Raw genomic sequence first — 19,210 nt, 5'->3', positions numbered from 1 at the left:
TCTAATGATTTGTAATAAAAACAAAATAAAAACATTTAAATTCTCTAATTTACATCTTACTAATTTTCTATATATTTAATTTTTTTCTATTGCTTTCTAAAGTTTCAAAACTTTCTAATTGTTGTAGTATTTTCAAATTTTTTTAATATTTTCAAAAAGCTCTAATGTTTTCTAAATTTTCTAATATTTAATAAAGTTTAATTTTTTTAAAACTGTTATAAACTAATTCAATCTAAATTTTCTATATAATTTTCTACTATTTTCTATTAATAATATTTTACAATTTCTCTAATAATTTCTAAGTTACACTAAATATCAATACATTTTCTAAACTTCATCTAATATAAGAGTACTTAAAAATATAAATGTATAATACTATTTTTTTTTTAAATTGAATTCTTTAAAACAATCTACATTAAAAATACACATTAAAAACCATATTTCTACCTTAAAAAGTATAAAATAAAACTTAAAACATATTATACACATTGAAAACCATATTTTTACCTAAGAAAACATAAAATAAAACATAAAACATATTAAAAAATTAGGGGGAATTATTGACATGCCTGATCTGGCTGAATGTCTCCTATAACTCTTCCTTCTCTGCAGTTCCTGGAAGTTCAATTGATGAAAATGATAGGAAATTTTGTCTTTTCCTAGGTTATATAATTTATGGGTTTCTAGGCGAATCCCTTCTAGCTGGACCGGGTCAAATCCCTTTTGGCCGGACCCATGCTGAGTTGTACACCCCCAATGGTGCACAATTGGCACGACATGTTTTCGACCAGATTTAGTCCCCCCGAAACCCATTCGGCTAGATCGAGTCTAGTTGAAACTTCAAAGTTAGCCCCAAAGGTGACACAGATCCATACTTTCACCCTCCTCTACATTCCCCATACACCTCTCTACATTCCCTGTACATTGGTTGTATTTTACAACAATGGTATCCAGCTATCATTTTTTGTAATGGTTAGATGCTAGTGAGTCTATACCCATCCATGTGCATGGATATTACCATGACTACCATACCTGATGGAATCACATATTTAGTAGATATTAGTGTCAATATCTTATTAAAAAAATAGTAAAGTATTAATTAGTTTTAAAAACCATTCATAAATTAGCATAGTCTAGTGTTTAGACATTTATTTTTATTAAATTATTTGATAAATATTTTTAAAAAGTTGTATAAAATATTGGTAATTATATTATTTAAATTATATATTGCTGAAATTCTACTAAAATTTAAAATTTATATTCAAACTCTATTCCAAATGTCAAATATTATTATTATTAATATTATTATTTTATATGTGTGTGTATAGATAAATTTTATGTGTTAATACATATTATTTAAATTCAATCTACACATTATTAGGTTAGTTTTAATATATGTTTTTTATTTCAATAGTTTTATTTATACTAAATTTTATAGATATATCATATTTATAATTATTTAGAAATTTATATTTTACTATCAGTTTTGAACATAAATCAATTCATGATACAAAGAGCACATTTGATATATATAGTTCAAAATACAATAAATGTATAAAAATGATTAGAATATGTTGGGGAGAGAGAAGACCTTTATATTAAAAATATAAAACCTTCAGCCTTATTTTTTCAATGTTTTTTTCTTCTTCTTCATAATAGTTTTCCCATAAATAGATAGATATGTTAGATATGAAAGAATAAACTTAATTACAAATTATAATTTCCGAAATCACTAAATTAGTTGTATTAATTGTGTGAAAGATCCCTAAATTACATGTTAGAACTATTTTAAAATAAACAAAAATTTAAGAAATTAAATATATAAATATTGACTTAAGTTTAAGTTTTATTAACATAATATTTTACTAAATTAAAAATATATAAATAACTATGATATATCTATAAAATATAGTATAAATAAAAGTATTTAAATAAATAATACTATAATATGTGTAGATTGAATTTAAACTATATTTATTGACTATATATATATATATATATATATATATATATATATATATATATATATATATATATATATATATATATATATATATATATATATATATATATATATATATATATAAAATCTTATGAAAAAAAATGTTTGACATTTGGAATTGGAATGCAAATTTTAAATTCAAAAATAAAACATTGAAAATGAAAGAAGAATTTCAATAATATATAAATTAAATAATAATATTATTAATATTTTATATAATATTATTTAAAATCAACAAATAATATAATAAAAATAAATATCTTAACACTATTAAAAATTAAATTATGTTAATTTATCTATATTTTGTTTAATAAAATTTAAAAATTAAGATGATTTATTTTAAGAAGATATTAAATTTTTAAAATATTTTCAAGTTCGCAATGTTTGTAGGTATGTTCACAAAAATATTATAGAAAAAAATAGTAAACATAATATTATAATAATATATTGGCACTATTATTGAATAAATATCTCATTATCAATAGGTTATAAAGGGTATGGTAGCTTGGGAAATATCGATGGGCATGGATGGGTATGGAGTTATGGGCATCCAGCCATGACAAAAATTGTGGTTGGATAGTCATTGTCGTGGCAGTAGCTATCTAGCCATTAAATTGGTCTACATGCCCATACTTTATATTATCCATACATGACATCCTTGTATTGCTAACAATAGTCACTCAGTCACTATTTTTTGGTGTATAAAACTATCATTCCTACCCAAGAAAATAGTACTTAAAACAATTTTTCCTTTCAAAGTTTTACTTGCTACTAATCTTTTAACATTAATCTCTTGCAAAGGCCTCTCTATTTTATGGTGGACCCATTTATTATTTTTCTTTAGAAATGAAGAGACACAACAATGTTTAGCCATAGTTTTTGGTTTTTTAAAATAATAATTTGGAAATTACTTATCATTTGCACACTAAGGTATAAATTGACACTTTTTAAATTATATAGGTTATGACTTGAGCTGACAAGTAAATTTTAAAAGTTTTTTAGAGTCATGATTAGTGATCTAATATATTTTAAAATTTCCAAATAATAAATGTATGATGAATTGGTTAGTTTTGGTGGTTTTTATTATTTTATTATGATTTAATTTTTTGAAGTATTAAATAGCAGCCAAAAGGATGGGGGGTTGACCCTGAAGTATTAAAAGGCTGAAGGATTAGTCAGAGGTTACCTCCCATTCAAACTAACCAATACCAATTTTATATTTTAAAAAAAAAAAAGTTCGAGAACATAATTATCACTATGATGAGTTTTGTTTTTAACCAATAAAAATAGAAAAACATTCAAGTAGTGAAAAAGATTATTACTATTAGTCCAACACTTGAATATGAATGGAGTTGGAAAAGAATGGGTAAATATTATTATCCATGTCTTTGATTGAGTTGTAGTGGCTTCTTCTTGTTTGATGAAGCCTCCATCCATGGATGGAGGGTTACTTTTTATTAATGATCTTTGATACTTAGAATTTTCATATTGGAGTGAAAATAAATTCAAGCAAATAAATGTATGAAAAACACACAAGAGTTAGTACTAAATAAACTCAAATTCATTTAGCATATAAAACTTTTAGTATTACTAAATGGTAAAAGTACAAACTTGTGTCACCCTTTTGGAAAGGAAAAGGCTAACAAAAGTATAATTGTTCACTTTCAATGATATAAAACTAGTATAATTAGTTAGAATTTGAAAATGAAGTAAACCAATGAAATGTGTAGAAATCGGTCAAGTTTAGGATTATAATTTCTAACAATTATTTAGGATAAGAACTGATATATTTTCAAAAAAATTATAGATAATTTTTTAGTTGCTTAAAAATGTTGAAAATTAGGGGTCTAGTTCCCACCACAAAACTATATGAAAATAAACTCATTTTCCTTTGATGTCAAACTATGTTATCGATAACATATATATCAAAACATTAAAAAATAAAATTTGGTATTGCACCTATATTTTCACTTTTATAATGATTCAAATTTCAACTCACCTGAAATCAATAGTTTTCATCTCCTACCACATTTTTAAGAACAAATCTATTCTAACCAGAATAAAAATTATACATTCTAGAAGATTATTCTCTCCTCTAGAACATCTTATCCTTTTTTATTTTTTTTATTTTATTTAAGTTTTTCTTTCTTTCTCAAAATTGACATATTCTCGAGTGTTAAAATACATGCTTGTTAAAAAAAATTAATTATAATATATTAGATCTAATTAGAACACTTTAAACTCTATATGAGATTATTATTGACTTTGAGCTCTATAAAATGGTGTTTATAAGTTATTAAAAAAATATCATAAAAAATAGTAAGATTTATTGAAACTGTGATATTGCTATCAGGATTTAACTATGTGATTTTGAGTCAAACTCATTGACCCACGTTTCATGAGTAGTGATTCAACATGAATCCATCTCTCATGAGAATAAATGGAACACTTAGCACTCATTGGATCTAGGTGATGCTCACAGGGGTGAAGCACCGGGACTTCCCGGGAGGTCACCCATCCCAGTACTACTCTAGCCTGAGTGCGCTTAACTATGGAGTTTCCTCCATGGTTAAACCCAAAGCTTGCGACCCCATTTGCAAGCTTTCTAAAATAATTATATTTCTTTAGTAATTGGATACAAACTGTTGGAAATATAAGAGAAGTAACTAAGAGGGGAGGGGTGAATCAATTAATACTAAAATAAATCCCAGATCCCTTAGATGTTAGTACAAAAATGCAAACTGAAAAACTGAATACTGCTGAAGGTCAATAAACGCATAGAATGTTGTAACTCAATAATAATTGAATTAGCTCGGTAAGTTCTTAACATGCAAACCTTTAGATGTTGTTTGTTATTAACATTACTTTAACTAAGTTGCAAACACATAACAGAAAATAGTATGAACATAGTAGACACCAGGATTTAACGTAGAAACCCAATTTGGAAAAAAACCACCAATTGCAACTAGTTATTATTTTCCACTCTTCTAAAGTGAGCCCTATTAGGATCCAACCCTATTAAAGGTTACAAAACACATTGTTAGGTGTGACCCTATTAGGAGTGGCCTAGTTAGAGGTATTGAGATAATTCAATAGAACTACCCACTTTGTTAGAAGATTTGCAAATGGTTGTTAAGCCAACTTTGTTAAGAGATTTAGATCATTGCTACAATGGTTAGAGAGTAGCAATGACATGATCTAATTGAATGAAACTAATTTTTTGATGAGAGGTCTCTATTTTGGTTTGTACTTGATCCTTCCTAGTTGAATAAGGCTTTGCTACTCCACAAGGATATTCTACTTATCCTTCAAATTTTCTTCCTTTTCTTATCATTAGATCTTCAATAACATCTTTATGTCATGCATACATACACTTTGAAATCACAACTTGACCTTATACTTATATCTTTCACTTTATCAAGTCAACTCAAATACAACTTAGAATAAACAATATTCATCACCTTTGTCACCTATAATCAATAGATAAATTAATTAAGCTTAATACAACAAAATAAGAAAATCCTTCATTAGCTGACCCAACTCAATAAAAATTGACTAAGAAATGATTTCCTTTGTTAACAAACAAAAGCTCAATTAACATTGCAAATTTCTAAAAATTCTTTGCCAACTCAGTGAGCTCAGTTAGCATTGGTTCCATCCAACTTTCCTTCATTACTTGAGTGAGCTTGGTTAACACTCACTTTTTACAACCTTTTCTTAACACCCGAGTGAACTTGGTAGACATTGCCTTCTGAACTAGGCAAACATAGGAATGCTCGGTAGACACTAAGAACTATCTTCACTGCTTGAGTCAGCTCAGCATATACTAATCGATAATGATATGACATTTGTGTAACATTAAAGACAACACACAATTAATCAATTGTATCCAACAATATCCCTCTTTGGCATTGATGGCAACACAACATGTAATAGCATAATGAAATGTTGTATTTAGACTGAGAAATCCCTCTATCATTATGAGCTCTTCCTTTTACCGAATTCTATTTGCAACAACTATTACCAAGTTCATTCAAAATATTCTCCCTCTTTCAGCAAACTTCTTCTTTGGAAAACTTCTCCCTCTCTGGTTTCTTACTTTATTCTGGTTCCAAAAATTTCTCAAAGATATGACAGTAAACTTCTCCTTCTTTGACAACACATGCCCAAGTCAATGATTCTATAAATACCAACGTACCTTAAGTACTGATTCATCTACAATATGCCCTTGCTAATTCTGCACCAACTAATTGATCTTCAATAGATTCTGGTTGATGCATTCACTAAACCTTATTTAGTGAATTTCAGATAGGGGAATGACCCCTAGTTTTCCTCTTTGATACAAAAATACATTCTTAGGTAATGGATTAGTGAATATGTCTGCAATTTATTCTTTTGTATTCACATATTCAAATTTGACTTATTTATCTTGCACCAACTCTTTTAAGAAGTGATATTTTATACCAATATGCTTTGTTTTGGAATGCATTACTAGATTATTTGATATAAAGATTGCACTAGTGTTATCACAGTATATGACTACTTAGTCTTTAATTTCTACCTTCATTCCTTCCAATAGTTGTTTGAACCAAACAATGTTAGAACAATTGAATATTGCTAGTACATATTTTTCCTCTACTGTGGATTAAGATGTACAATTTTACTTCTTGCTTGTCGAAGATACTAGTCTTTTACCAAAAAATAATGCTCCACCACTATTGCCTTTTTTGTCATCAAGACTTCCTATTGAATTAGCATTAGTAAATACTTTAAACTCCAAATTGCCTCCAAGTTTGTACCATAAATCATAATCTTTAGTACCTTTCAAATACCTCATGACTCTCTTGATTGCCATCGTGTGATTTCTCTTAGGATTTGTTGAGAATCTTGCCACTATTCTAACTACTAGAGCAATATCAGGTCTTGTGTGTACTATATACTATAATTTTCCAATCATTGATATGTATGTGGTCTTATCTACTTCTTTGGAATCATCATTTTTGGAGATCTTATGTCCAGTAGACATAGGTGTTCCAACTGGTCTTGAATCTTCCATTCTAAATTTCTTCAATATCTCATTGACATACTTAGATTGAGTGATGTAGATATCACTCTTGTTCTATTGTATCTGCATCCAACAAATAATTTTATCTCACCAGACATGGAAATCTCAAATTCTTCACTCGTTTCTTCTAAAATTGCTTTGCACAAATCATCATTTACTGTAAACAAAGTATCATCAAAAAAAATTTCTTCCAACACAATCTTCTTGTCTAGTCCTTCCTTGATATACATACTACTATTATCATTTTTTTGTTGAAAACCAATTTGTACCAAGTAATTATGAAGTCTTTCATACCAAGCTCTAGGAACTTGTTTGAGACCATATAAAGCTTTGTGTAACTTGCAAATGCTTTCTCTTTTGCTAGGATCTACAAAACCTTCTGGTTGTTCAATGTAGACTTCTTCATCAATAATTCCATTCAAGAATGTAGATTTAACATACATTTGATATAATTTAAATCCTTTATGTGCTACATATGCTAGTAAGGTTCTAACACCTTCTAGTCTTGCCACAGGAGAAAAAGTCTCACCATAGTCTATGCCTTCTTCTTGAGAATAACCTTTGCACACTAATCTTGATTCATTTCTTGAAATTTTTCCATCTTTATTCAACTTATTTCTAAATACCCACTTTGTACCAATTACATTTTCATCATTGGATCTAGGAACAAGAGTCCAAGTTTTGTTCTTTTGTATCTATTATATTTCTTCATTCATTACTTCAATACAACTTTCATTTTCTAGAGCATCTTTAATACTTCTAGGTTCAAATTCAGCAAGTAAACATGTACCTTTAAATTGGCTCTTGTCGTTGTTCCATCTAATTTGTCTCCAATGATCTAATTGGATGCATGATGCCTTCTGACATATCTTGCTAACACAGGCTCTTTGATTTTTGAATGAGTTCCACCATCTTCATCATGAATTTTAGTTTTAAGCTTGGCTCCTTCTATCTGTGACTTGGGTCCATCAAGCTTGGTCCAAAATAGCTCAGTAGTCTCCGACTCTAGTCCTTTAGACTGTAGCTTAGGTTACATTATCTATAACTCAGTAACTATAGGAGTTTCGAGGGACTTAAGAGACGAAACTTCTTTTCTCTTAGATAGATATGGTAGGGTATCAAGTTCATAGTAAACAAATCTTTTGTAATCTTCTGGATCCTTCTTGTTTTTTTCTTCACTCTTTTTGGAAAACTCATCAATTCTTACATATGGACTTTCTATGATTTTGTGAGTAGACAAATTCAAACATCAATATGCTTTACTTCTATAGAAGTATCATAGAAATATTCCTTCATCACCTTTTACATCACATTTTTCTTTTCTAGATTCTTTCAATATATAACATTTTCTACCAAATACTTTCAAGTAACTCAGATAAGGTTTGTAGCCATACTATAGCTGATAAGGTGTTTTATTTGAATCTTTCTTCAACTGAACTCTGTTAAAGGTATGAACTGTAGTGCTAATAGCTTCCTTCAAGTATTTGAGAGAAACATTTTTTTCAATCATCAAGGTTCTTGCACAATCCATGATAGATCTGTTTCTTCTTTCTACTATACCATTTTGTTGTGGTGTACTAGGGGCTAATACTTGTCTTTGAATTCCTCTTTCAATGTAGAAATTATTGAATTCATAGGAGATAAATACACCACCTCTGTCTGATCTTAGGCATTTCAACCTCTTTCCAGTTTCCTTTTCCACTCTTGCTAGATACCACTTGAATTTTTGAAAGGCTTCTAATTTTTCTTTTAGATACATTATGGTCATCATTCTAGAATAGTCATCAAAAAAAGGAATGAAAAACTTTTCTCAACTATACTTTTCTATTCAAATAGGTCCACATAAATCTATATGAACAATTTCCAAGAGTTCTTCTAACTGATAGTCTTTTATTTTGAAGCTAATCTTTTCCATCTTACCAATTTGGCAATTCTTGCATAGACCCATGTCAGGTTTCTTCAAACTATGAATACCTCTTACTCTTCTATGTTTTCTTATCTTAACTATATTATCAAAGTTTAAATGACATAGACTTTTGTGCCATAACTAGCGTTCCTCTACTTGAGTAATAAAACATGAAAAATCACTGAGATCAAGATAAAATAGATTACCTTTTGTTTTCTTTATAGATCCAACTAGATTTTCTTTCCTATCTAGTAGTTTGGTCTATCCATTTATGAATTCTACCTTGAATCCAATTTTATTCAACTGTGCAACACTCAGTAGATTATACTTTAATCCTTCAACCCAATAAGCATTGTCACATACAAGCTCTTTAGTCATCAAGATACATCCTTTTTCTGTTATGTTACAAGGTTCATTATTTCAAAATCTTACACTACCTCCATCATAATATTCCATATGCTCAAATTTTATTTTGTCTCCAGTCATATGATGTGAGAAGCCATTGTCAATAATCCATACATAATTTTTGCTAACATGAGAGATAAGTGCCATCATATCTCCTTCGTCATCAGATTCATCTTTCATAGTAATATATATCATTTCATCTTCACTATTATCAAAATATTTAGCTATAAAACAAGATTTATTATCTTTTTCCTTGTAGTTCTTATAACTCTTGGAGTCCTTCTTGCCTTTATGCTTATTTCTTTTCTTTTCATCCTTAATTTCCTTATTTGGACACCTAGTAGGAATGTGACCAACTTCTTCACAAGAAAAGAAGATTAGAGGAACTTTACCTTTGTACTTTCATCTTCCTTTGGAATGCTTCCTTGCAAGGAGGGATTCAACAACTTCATGATCACTCTTTGAATTTTCTTCTAATGATACATCTTCTTCACTTTCTAATTGATTGGACTTTGATTTTTTACCCTCTTCTTTAAGTTAGAGTTTTGCTTTGAATGCAAATAATATTCTTTGAAGCAGGAACATAGTTATCATAGTTATCTAATTCAAAAGCTGTAAGTCTTCCAACTAGAGCATCCAAGCCTAATTTTTTATTTGGATCACATCCCATTTCTTGAATAGTAGACACTCTAATTGCATAAATAGGAAGAAGAGTTCTGAGCACTTTCCTTACAAATTTTTCCTCCTTAATGTCTCCTCCAGATGCTTTGATTACACTTACACTGACATTGATCCTCTCCACATGTTTTGTAATGTTTTCATCTTCTCTCATTCTCATTTGATCAAATTGTCCTCTAAAGCTTTCTGCTTTGGCTCTTCTTATATTGTCATCTCCTCCATAGATATCTTTTAGTTTGTTTCACATTTCATAAGAAGTTTTGCAATATTTTACCTCATCGAATTCGGCATAACTGAGAGCAGATGCAATATCAATCATCATGATATTATGATTCTTCTTTTCAGCAATATCTTCAACAAATAATGTTCCAGTGGGAGTCTTGTATTCAACATCAAGATACTTGCAACCTAAATCACTGAACGTAGTCAGATGTAACCTCAAAAGTCCTTGCCATGCTACAAAGTTGTTTGTGTTCAACTTGAAAATCTCTCTTTTGTAACCCATCCTAATATTTAGCTTAGCTCCTTGAAACCTTATTTGCAAGCACAAAAATCTCTAATACCAATTGTTGGAAATATAAGAGGAGTAACTGAGAGGGGAGGGGTGAATCAGTTAGTACTAAAATAAATCTCAGATCCCTTAGATGTTAGTATAAAAATGTAAATTGAAAAATTCAATACTACTGAAGCTCGGTAAACACACATAAAATGTTGCAACTCCATAATAACTAAATTAGCTAGATAATTGCTTAACATATAAACCTTTAGATATCCGTGATTAACATTACTTTAGCTAAGTTGCAAACACATAACAAAAAATAGTCTGAACATAGTAGATGCTAGGATTTAACGTGGAAACCCAATTTGGGAAAAGCCACCAATTGCAACTGATTACTATTTTTCACTCTTCTAAAGTGAGCTCTATTAAGAGCCAACCCTATTAAAGGTTACAAAACACATTGTTAGGTGTGACCTTGTCAAAGGATTTAATCACCCTGTTAGGAGTGGCCTAGTTAAAGGTCTTGAGACAATTCAATAGAATTGCCACCTTGTTAGAGGATTTGTAAATGGTTGTTAAGCCAACTCTATTAAGAGATTTAGATCACTGCTACAATCATTAGAGAGTAACAATGAGATGACCTGATTGAATGCAACTAACTTGCTAATTATAGATCTCTATTCTAGCTTGTACTTGATCATTCCTGATTGAATAAGGTTTTTCTTCTCCACAAGGATATTCTTCTTATCCTTCAAATTTGCTTCCTCTACTTATTATTAAATCTTCAATAACATCTTCATACCATGTATACACACACTTTGAAATCACAACTTGACCTTATACTTATGTCCTCCACTTTTTCAAGTAAGCTCAAATACAACTTAGAATAAACAATAATCATCACCTTAGTTGTCTATAATCAATAGATAAATCAATTAAGCTTAATACAAAAAAATAAGAAAAATCCTTTGTTAGCCAACCTAGCTTGGTAGAAACTGACTCATAAATGATTTCCTTTGTTAACCAATAGAAGTGTAGTTAACACTACAAATTTGTGAAAATCCTTTGGCAACCGATTGAGTTCAGTTAGCACTAGTTCCATCCAACTTTCTTTCACCTAAGTGAGCTCGATTAACACTCATTTTTTGCAACTTTTCTTTGATGCTTGAGTAAACTTGGTAGACACTGCTTTCTGAATTAGGCAAACATAGGAATGCTCGACAGACACTGAGAACTATCTTCACTGCCCAAATGAGCCCAGCATATATTGATTAATAATGATATGACATTTGTGTAACATCAAAGACAACACACAATTAATCAATTGTATCCAACACAAACTAGTATAAAACATGCATTTAATAAACATTTCAAATAAGAAAAGTGTTAGACCATATATAACTTAGCTAGAATGAATTTATCTAGATCGTATGTTTGAACAAAATTGATTTTTACATACTAATACTCAAATTTAATAATTCTAATAAGCAATCCTAAAAGGTTACACAAATTTGTACTTTTGCCCTAAAATTGAATTGATAGGAAAAATCAAATGTTAATTATAGAAAATAAAATAAAAAGTTATATTTATTTCAACATTTAAATTAGAAACCCAATTAAATTTATTAAATTTTTGGTACCCTCTACTAAAAAAAATTCAAACTTATTTTTGCAAATTCATATTTTCAAATGAATTTAGAATATCTTTTTTTTGCCTAAAATTATCATTTATTGCATTAATTTTAAGATTTTATAAGTTTTGGATCAAGTTTTTATTTTTGTTACTATTGTTTGAGAGTTAATTGATTTAATAGAACATTTTAAAATGATTTTAATAATTATTAATTAAAATTCTGCATTTTATAAAAGAAAATCAGTTTCTACTTTTATGTTAAAATATAAGAATTATTTTTTTTTTTTACTAGATTAATATTTATATTAGACTCTAATAATATTAAATAAAGATTATATTTAAACTATTTTATTACATTACTTAAAAAAGAGTTCTTAAAACTATAGAAAGAAAATCTAATATAAAAGACAATTTCCACAACTTAAAAAAGCCATTAGATTAGACCAAGAGCATGATAATAGTGGTACTTTAAAAAAGAAGAAGCCACAATTATAATATATATAAGTAATTGAAAACTTTTCTATTACAAGGAAGAAAGCCAGTTTTTACCAAAAATTGTGCACTATTAAGCACCAAATATTCATAGCGTATTGTAGAATTAATGTGATTGTAATCCATTTATTCCTCACATTATTGCTTTCAATGCTTGCATGTATATAGGTCTAAAGAGTGCATTGGGCATTTTTGAATGAAATAGGGCTCTTAAATCAATGCATCCACTCTTATAAAATATAAAATAAATTCTAACAAACATCAATTACATTCTTATCCTTTTCATTTTTTTTCTATATTTTTCAATTCAAGAAAAAAAATTTTATGTCCAGGAAAATAGTTCTAGACCAATCAGAAATTAAGATTTTAAAAGTGATAAATGAATTTAAAAATATATTGCTTGTCAAAGGGCCCTTGGTCCACAGGTGAAGTTGAAAGGCTCCAGTGGTCACTCCGACAGTTGGATTTTTTCGCTCTTTTAAGGTTTCTTGCTTGATGCAAACTTCCAATTTTTTTGTGTATGACTCTTTGTCTAAGCTTTCCTCCTATAGGAACCACATGTCAAACTGCAATTACTACAGGAGCTTTTAGGTTAGGATATAATGGCTCCAGCTAGTGGTGAACTAGTTGTTTCTGGTTCTCTCATTGCTGCTTCAGAATTCCATGGCACTGCCTTCAAACAAATGCCCATGCAAGTTTGTCCCAAAGGTCTTTCACGAGCTAATCATGATATTATCCTTCTTTTAGAGAAATTTGATGCTGCTTGTGATTGGTTAGAACACCATACCTTGATAGGTTATTTTGTCGGTAAGACTCCTCCTGAAGCTATGCTCTGAGACTGGGTTAAAAAATGCTAGACTCCTCATGGAGTCTGCTTTGATGCTGTGCAAAACCTTACCAAAGGTTTTTTTTAATTTTCTTTGCTAACCTGTCGCAAGTAGATTTGGTCTTTAACAATAGATCTCGGTCTATGTGTTCCTCTCTGCTTGTTTTCCAAAAATGGTCCCGAGACTTCACAATCTCGGATGATAAAAAGCTTAGAGTTCCTATGTGGGTCAAGTTTATAGATCTTCCCTTGCCATGTTGGCCTTTCATTGAGTCCATTGCCAAAACCCTTGACAAAGTTGTCACCAAGGAGCCTAAAATTTTTTTTAATGTCTGACCACAACAATGCATTTGCGTCAAATTTGATCTTTTCAAGGATCTCAAGGATTTTGTGGAAATCTAGATTGGAGATCAAATCTTCTCCCAGAAGGTGCTTTACTTGAATTTACCCAACACCTATTATAGGTGCCAGTCTACGGAACACAAGATCAAGGATTGCCCTCTGGCTATGCCTAGGGTCAATCCCATGCCTAAAGAAGTGGCTACCAAATAGGCCGAAGGAAAGAAGGAAGAATGGGTTATTGTTGGGTGCAAGGGCAAGGGTCCCTTGAATCCCTTGTCCCCCAAGCCATCTTATGCAGTGATCATCACGGTTCCTCCTATTCCCATAGGAGCGTCTACACCAGCTAGCATGGGGCCACATGCGGCTCTCGCAGCACCTAGTCTACGAGTTTCATAGGTTCCAAACCTTGCTAGTATGTAGGGGATTAAGGCAGAAACCAAGGTTTTTGCCTTGGCTAGGGTTCATGCTCCTATTGATGTTTCTTCCATCATGCCATCAGTGACAAGGCATTCTCACAGTCCTCTTGGATGTGCAGAGAAACCAAAAATGAAATGGTAGGCTATTAGGTCAATGATTTCCCGTTTGACTTCCACCAGATTTCTACCTTCTTGTAGAATAGATACTCCTCTCTTGAGGATGAGGATGATATGGAAGAGTCCTCATGAACTTCCTCTCCTAGAATGTTCAAGGTCTTTTTGACCTCTCTAGAAAATTCTATGTCTGGGACACCCGTCATAGACTTGGTAATTTAAATTGTCTCTGCCTGCAAGAAGTTAAGATTTATGGTTTCATGCTTTCTACTACGTGCCGTGCATTTGACAGGATGGGATTCTATTTTCCTCTCAGTATGAACCTAGCCGAGGTGGTGTAGTTACTCTCCTATCACCTCACCTTCATTCTACTATTATTTTGCATGGTTTTGACCCCATGCATAGAATTATCTAGCTTTTTCTTTCTATGCACAATCATTCTTTCAGATTCATTAATGTTTATGCCTCCAATGATGCTATGGAAAGGTCCCAGATGTGGGTTTGTCTTGCTGACAATTTGCCTCTTGCTACTTGGGTCATGTGTGGGGACTTCAATATGGTTGAAGTTACATCTAACAAAGATGGCATTCTGCCATTTCGATGGACAGCTAGGGAAAGAGAAGCCTGGTACTACATGCAAAATAAATTGGGCCTTTTTTATCCCAATACAAATCATCGCCAGGTTAGTGGGGTCTGGCACACTTGGTCCAACTTTCGAGCTGGCTCTGATCACATTTTAAAGTGCCTTGATCGTGCTATGATCTCTATGCAATCTTTTTTCTCTTTTCTTGAAGATCGAGATATGCCTATCATTCCCCTAATAGATGTGACATTATCCGACCAGTATCCCATCTATTTTGTCATTTATTGGCAAACAGTTGTCACTAAGGTGGCCAAGTCTCAACTCTTCCTCATCACATTTGTACTGCTACATGCTTCCACCATCTCGCACATCCAACGTGTCTGGAATTTGGAGCCACGTTCACCATCCCAGTGGAGATGGATTCAATGGTGGAATGATGTCATTACCAAAATCACTCAATTTTTGCACATCTATGGGTGCTAGCTAGAAATTTTTAGGAAACTCTCTTATGAAGAAAACACCCTCGCCCTCAAAAAAGCCTCTTAGGCTCTAACCTTCAACCCCTTTGATGTGGATTTGCAAATTAATCTTGCCAAGCTTCGCCATGATAAGCAAATTGCTGACAACTATGTTGCTCATGGAGCTCAAATCAAGGCATGTCTCCACTAGTTGGAGGTTGGTGATAAAGCCTCAAAGGAGTTCTTTCAGGCTTAACAGGCCCGTCATACCAATATTGGGATTACAAAGATCAAACAGGGAATGACTATTCTGTCCAGTCTCCTTGACATCCTGCAAGCCTTCGTTCACCATTATGAGAACATTTTTGCTTCACAAGGAAATTTGGTTTCTTAGGAGGAGGCTCTCAGAAAGTGTATCTCTATTACTCAAAAGTGCCTTGCATTTGAGCAACGTGCTTTCTGTGAGAAACTTCTTTGCCTTAGAGACCTTAAAGAGGCAATTGACTCCATGGCAGATGACAAGTCTCCTGGATGTGATGGCTTTCCCTGTGAATTTTTAAAACACCTCTGGGAAAAAATATGTCCTAACTTGGACAAAGTCTATCTCAAATCATACCATACTAAAAGCTTAGTGATAATAAATAGAGGGAATATCAAATTCATAGCTAAAGCTAGGGATCCTAAGGACATATGCAATTGGAGGCCCATTACCCTTTTGAATGTGTCTTATAAGATCATTGCCAAGGCACTCTCCCTCAAAATCAAGCACATGTTGCCTTTAATTGTGCAACCTGAGAAAACTGGCTTCATCAAGTCCAAATATATTCTTGTGAACATCATTGCTGTTTGGAAGGGTATGGAATGGGCTCGCAAGTCCAAGTAGTAGGCTATCTTTTTAAAGATTGATTTTGCTAAAGCCTATGATTGCATTGAATGGCCCTTCATCTTGGCTATGTTTCAGGCTCTGGGTTTTGGCCCCAATTTTCTTTAGTTCATGGAGATCCTCTTTGGTGATGCTAATTCTTGCATTACCATCAATAATTTGCAATCTAATGCTTTTGGACAATTTTGTTGAATCAGGCAAGGTTACCCTCTAGCTCCAGTGCTTTATGTCCTAGCTGTTGAAGGCTTTGGCTATTTGTTAGCTCATTCTATGTCTTTAGGACTAGTTCATGGCATTTCTTTGCCCGATTCTTCCTCCCAGTTAGTCAATGGTCATTTTTCTAATGATTTCTTTCTTACACTTCTTGAGGATGAAGAAAATATCAAAAATGCTTTAAATTGCCTAGACACCTTTTTTCAAGCCTCTGGCTCTGCCATCCAATGGCATAAAATGTTATGTTACCGCTAGTCATTTTTGCCACCTCCACCTTGGCTCAACTAGTTCTAGTGGAAATGTGTTACTCATGAGGAAATCTTCTGCTTTTTTGGCATTCCCTTTGCCTTCGAAGCCTCTCCTATGGAGCTTTGGAATGTTGTGCTTGCCAAGATTAGCAAAAATCTTGACTATTGGATCACCGAGCCACTTTCTCTTGCTAGTAAATTCCAAATTTGTTCTAAGATTCTGGTCGCCACCCATGTCTACTAGTCTTCCTATTGGGTGTCATCCAAAGCTTCCTATCTCAAGCTAGAATGTTTGTGCAGAGATTTTCTTTGGGCTTTTGGTTCTGACCATCATGGTTTTCATAGAGTTTCTTGGGATTTTTGTTGTATCCCAAGGGATTCTGGTGGTCTTGGCCTGCTTTCCACTCAAAAACAAGGCCTTGCTCTCTGTGCCAAATGGATTATCTAAGCTATCTCTGAGGACAAAGCCTAGAAAAATTTGGTAAGGCACTGCATTTCTTCCAGCTTCCCTGTTAACATGCTTGTGTGGAAGGGGATTGGTTTTCAAACCCTTCTCATCATGCATGAACCAGTGGCCATTCAGGGCTCATTTATTATTAAGAGTATCTGGAAAGCTTATGAAGCTCTTAAGTCATGGCTTCATTGGGCTAGAGATGAGTTTTGTAATGGGCTTTCCTTGAATCAATAAAACATTTTGTGGTCTCCCCTATTTGCTATGCAGGGTACTCCTCTCGCCAAGATTCAAGGTGCCAGTGCTCTCTATTTTTTCAAATGTGGCATCTGCACTCCTAAGGATCTCTTTTCAAGAGTCACCATGATTTTTAGGTCATGGGAAGATATGCAAGATCAATACCGCCATGTCAGTATGGATCAATAGACTTTTGGCCTTCTTCTATCTTCCACCCCTATGCACCTAGTTCATAAGGTGGGGATTTAGTCTGGTCAGCCTTGGTGGCATGATTGGAAGTGGTATCCTGCCATTCCATTTTCCAATTATAAGCCCAGTATGGGGTATCGATGGCTCTCACCTCATCCTCTGATGGCTGACATGCTTAACCATTGGTTGCATTTGCAATATTTTCTTTCTCAATGGAGAAAACATTTTAACACCATTTGGAGTGCTATTACAAAACCCAAGATTGCCCACTTTGATTGGTGCCTTGCCTTCCAAGGTCTTCCCTTGGGGCCTTAGCTCAAACACAATTAGGTTACTGATCCTAGATGCCCCTTCTATGGTCAACTTGAGTCCTTTTTTCATATTTTCTAGTTTTGTAAACATGCTCAAAATTATTGGCACTGGATTCATGATTTTTTCAAGCCTTTTAGGCCCAAACCATTTTCATGGCAAATGATCCTGTTGGGTGATTCCCCCAAAAATCCTCAAAAAATCACTCAAATTTGGCATACCTTCAGGATGGAAATTTTGTTTTCTCTATGGAAAGATAGGAATGTTGTTCTATTCACTCATAGCTTTTTGGATGTTAACATTTCTATGTACACTAAAGCATGCTTTTGTAACAATTTGATTATGCAAATCCAAGTGCAAGCTAATAAAGTTGCCTTAGAAGCTACTCGCTTATAGGAATTATTAAATCATTGGGGCAATGCTCCTTGTACCATTGCTTGAGTTCCTCCAGATGCCTCGGCTGATGCCTCTACACCTTGTGGCCACCATTCTTGTCACCACTCCTCAAGCCACCACTCACACACATTACACTCCCAAGCTTCCCACCATCACTCTCCCAGTGGTGGTGATGGTGGATGAAGGTACCACTTTGCTTCCCCACCCCACGGTGGTTCTGGCAGGTCCCCAGCTTTGCCTCCTAGGCCTCAGTGGGTGCATTCTACAAAATTTCCTCGCCTCGCTTTGGAAATTTCTCCTCCGCAACTTGAGGTTAAGGAAGTAGAGGCTACCCCTGATCTTGCTACTATTGATGATAGTTGGACTATTCCCAGTTCACCCCACAATCCCACTGATATCTAGGGATTTCCTGATAGAAATGATCCTCCTTCTTTAGCTAACACTGCCTTTGTAGCCTGAGGTGGTTTATTCTATTTATTTTTAATGAATAGTTGCTATTTCCAGCTAAGGCCGTGTTGTTAACTTTGGCTTCGGCCATGTGAACTCTTTCACGAGGTGATCTTGTATCCCCTGGTCCCTTTTTTATGAATTGTATTCTTAGTATATTTTATTAATAGAAAATGACTATTCATCAAAAAGAATTAAAAAAATTGAAAGGCTCACAAAGAGCCCACCAAGGATCAAGTCTTGCTGTGTGCAAGGCCCCCAACATCTAAAAGGGATGAGGTGAGGATCATGCCTAGACAAAGCTTACCAAGCTTACCTCTGTATATATATAGTCTCAAACCTTAGTTCCCTATCTTATGGAACTAATAAATGTTACAAATTTTCAAAATTGTATTATAAAAGAAATTATTTAGCCAAA

This window comes from Cupressus sempervirens, chromosome 3, assembly GCF_028749045.1.
Source record: "Cupressus sempervirens isolate cs-2001-9-10 chromosome 3, ASM2874904v1, whole genome shotgun sequence".
Lineage (NCBI taxonomy): Eukaryota > Viridiplantae > Streptophyta > Pinopsida > Cupressales > Cupressaceae > Cupressus > Cupressus sempervirens.
This window is presented reverse-complemented; position numbering follows the sequence as displayed.